The sequence below is a fragment of the Capsicum annuum genome, chromosome 7, assembly GCF_002878395.1.
Source record: "Capsicum annuum cultivar UCD-10X-F1 chromosome 7, UCD10Xv1.1, whole genome shotgun sequence".
Lineage (NCBI taxonomy): Eukaryota > Viridiplantae > Streptophyta > Magnoliopsida > Solanales > Solanaceae > Capsicum > Capsicum annuum.
In genome coordinates, this window is record NC_061117.1 from 223007142 (window position 1) to 223011178 (window position 4037).

Consider the following 4037-nt stretch of genomic DNA (forward strand, 5'->3'; position numbering starts at 1 on the left):
AACTCCCTATGTGATTAGTGACAACTAACTCGGTATCCTTGTTGGCTATAACTTTTTTTGTAACTTGGAGTAATATGGAGGACCAGCCAAAATTCTACAAACCAACCACATTAAACTAACTGGGCAAGAGATAGCAAATGCGTAGTTCACCAATTTTTCAAAACCTCTTTTTTTGCTTTTCTTTTTCTTTAAAAAGATCACCAAACCCAAGAAGGGCGCCTACATATCTCACTCTCGAGAGAGGAGAATCAGGTGTGCGTAGTTCGCGAAGTCTTGCCAAAATGGCCAGTTAAACTCTTTTTCTATTCCTTGAAACTTTAAGAAGAAAAGAAAATAACAATTTTTCAAAAGAATTGATGAAATTTTTTTCAGAAATTTTTCAACTTTAACATCCTTATACAAAATGAAATCTATGATTACCAAAGAAAGATCTTTTTTGGGTTTTCAATTTTGCATTTCATACGAAAATGAAACTTGAACCTATTAAAGGAAAATCTGTTTGTACTTTTCTTTTATTGATGCATATGACACCTAATCTAAATAAAGAATGAAGAAAAATATTTTTAGATTTTTGAAATAGGATCCCCGAACCAACAATAGGCTGCCTACGTATCTCACTCCCGAGTAAGGAGAATCAGCGGTGCGTTGTTCGTCCAGATTGGACAATTAAGGATTATAGAACAAAACCTTGACTTGAGAGACACGACTGCACCATGAAAATAAAATCTTTTTGGGTTATTAATTTGACACTTCATACAAAAATGACACCAACAACTATGAAAGAAAAATCTTTTTTGAAATTTTCGAATTATGAATGCATGGTAAAGGAATAAAAGGAAAATCTTTTTGATGTTTTTTGAGAAAAATGAGTGCGAAAGGTAATTTCTTTTTTTGAATTTTTGAATTGTGAAAGAAAATCAAAAGTGAAAAAGAACTCTAAAAACTTACAAAACATTCTTTTTTTCTTTTCAATTCACTTTTTTTCTATTATTTTTTTTTTCAACATTTCTTATCTATGCACCTTACTTCTAACACATGGTTTCCCCAAATCAGTCTGTCAAATGACCATATTACCCTCAAAGATGCAACATATAGCACGTAGGGATGCTTTTATAGGTGAGTCTCCTATAAAGGGCCACGTGGGTCCTGCTAGGTCTCAATATGATACAAATAACTATGACCTAAAGGATGACCTACACTGGGGCCCACTAACAAGGTTGTTCGGGGGAGCGTATGGTCGATAGTGGCTTGCTTTAGCTGGCCACCTACTCCATACAACCCAACGGCTGCCCCCTAAAAATGAGGGTGACTCAACTATAGGTCGTGTACACACGTGTACTATGGACTTGTTGCAGAAAGAAAGACTCGAGTTATGCACATGATGCCAGATATAAAGCGATAACACATAAAGTAAAAACTACAAACAAAGAGAACGTAGGCACTCAACAATGCTACACATTAACACTAAACAACACAAACAAATGTCTATACACCTATAGTTCCAAACTAAGCCGATACAACTCCAAAAATAAGCTTGAATTCTAAAAAATCCCCAGCAGAGTTGCCAGAGCTGTCACACCCCTTTTTCGTACTCCAAATGATTTATTTCAAGTTCGAAAGGGTTTTTATTAAGTGACAAAGGATTAAAAATTTGTTTCAAAAAAGGACTATTTATATTTTTTTATTCAGAGTCACCACTTGAAATAATCTGGTGTGCCAAGTCACCATTGGAAAATCCTTTTCAAAACTATTTGACTCTTTAAACTAGTTTGCGAACAGAGATTCCGGCTAAGGAATTCTATTGACCGAGGGGAAGGTGTTAAGAACCCCTCGATCCCGTGGTTTGACCACGGCCGCTTGGTGGAGCGTATCGGCTAATTTTGACACTACGAATGTACAAACCACACAAAAACATGTAAAACAATCAAACAAACAAACAAAACAAAAATGAATCAAAAGCACGGTGTCCAGTCCAATTTATATAGTCCAAAATAAAAAATACAAAAATAAATCCTATCTAACTTACGCTAATCCTAACTACGCTCCCGTGCTTTACTCGATGCCTCGGGCCTTCATCATGATCTGTCTTCACCAACATAATACGCCGGGGCATTCCCCGGTGAATAAATACATGAAACCTCGGGGTATTCCCCGGCTAAATGAATATGTCTTCCAAATGTGAGAAAAGAGAGTAATTCAACAAACATTCCACATTAATCAACAATCCATAAATTTGCCTACCCTAAACTAAACTTTTGCCTATTAAGATTTCGGCCTAGAATGTTATCCTATTGAATTCACCAACTTGCTATTTATTTCGATTAACCAAAACAACAATCAACCAAAATACACCCTTTTTATCAGTTTTCAATTTCGTCCCAAATTGCCTTTAACACCAAATTTCCCCGATTAACGATTATCATTTATACCATCCAGAATCAAAGAACCCAACCACGAATCAAACAAAGATTATGCATCAATAAAGATTAAACAACGCATAATATTCAATTCAATGCATCGAATATGACAAATAAAAAAATAAAATGAGTGAAGATCAGAATTGGACCTCAATTGATGATCAAAATCAAGTATCACTCGATCAAAAAGATAAAAACCGCACCAAACAACCTCGAATCAAACCCCAACAGCAAAACCTAGCTTCGATTTACGCTCGTCACTTTGTTTTCCGCTAATCTAAAATAGAATACGCAATGAATAGAGAAGACCCGTACCCGTTTCTTTCAGAACCGGCAAGTTTTTGATAGAAAACAGTTGGATTTGAACGAATTTGGGCGAACGAAGATGTTCTCCGGTGAGAAATCGCCAGAGCAATAGAAACAGAAGTGGGTTCTGGTGACTAATCTAGGGAATTTTCGATGAGTGTTTCGCTCTTTTTGTTGCTCTTATCAATTCTGTTTCACTCTCCTCTCTCTTCGTCTATCTCTCTCGCGTCTCTCTCCCTCAATCTGCATGAGCTTTGCGTCTGGCTGGCGTATTGATGGTGGGTTCTCTGGTGTGTATGAGAATTGAGACGTTGAGAGTGGTTCTTCTGTGTTGTTGATTGTTGATCTTTGCATCTAGAAGATGAGAGAAAAAAAGGAGTGAATATTACTGTGTGTGTGCCTGTCCTCCTTTTTTTTTGGTATCTGATGGTTGTATATTAGAAAGGGAAAATGGAGTCCCCCCAAAATCGTGTGGGTCCCCCTGGTTGTATTCTTTTCCAAATAATGGAAGAAGAGTCCTGGGTATCTCTTTTTTTTTGTAATATGTGGGCCCCTGGTTATTTTTTTTAGTGGGGGTTGATCAAGTTGGGGGATCCGTGTTGAGTTCGTTGAATCGAGGTCTTAAGTTCGTTGCCTTTGTTCGAACAAATTCAGTGGATGAAATAAAATCGAGGTCAAATTCTTCAACTTAATCTCTTTTTATTTTATCCTGATGTGATGTTTGATGTCGTGATTTTTGTTGATTAGTGATGGGTTGATGATATGAATTTTGAGTGTGTTTTGAGTTTCTATAATTGTCGTACCTTGATTGGTTGATTCTTATATTGAAATTGGTTAATTGATTGGGAATAAGTGGAACAGGGTTTGAAACTTGATAAAAAGGTGAATTTTGGTTGATTTGATTCTTGGGTTGTTGTTTGACTTGAAACGAACGTTAATCAAAATTGATATTATCATATTTTAGGTCAAGACGGAATAGACAAATCTAATTTGGGTAGGCAAAAGTAGGGATTGTGTATGGTTGAATGATTTGAAATGTTTGTGGAATGGTTTGTTTTTATCGTATTTCATCAAATGTATTCATTTAGCCGGGGAATACCCCGAGGCTCATTTTATTTATTCACCGGAGAATGCCTCGACGTATTATGTTGGCGGAAGATGTTCGTGATCAAGGCCCGAAACATTGGGTAAAGCATTGGAGCGTAGTTTAGGATTAGTGTAGGTTTACTTTTTAAGTACCTTTATATTTCGGATTGTAATAATTGGACTGGACACTATATTTTTGGATTGTTTTGTTTTGTTTTGTTTGTTTGA

At 36.2% G+C, this 4037-nt stretch overlaps 1 long non-coding RNA gene across 1 annotated transcript; it reads left to right on the top strand.

Moving 5' to 3' along the window:
- The first annotated feature begins 1965 nt into the window (after positions 1-1965).
- Positions 1966-4037, top strand: LOC124900135. The gene is made up of 2 exons (XR_007057903.1): positions 1966-3396; positions 3688-4037. It is a non-coding gene; the product is annotated as an uncharacterized LOC124900135 (long non-coding RNA).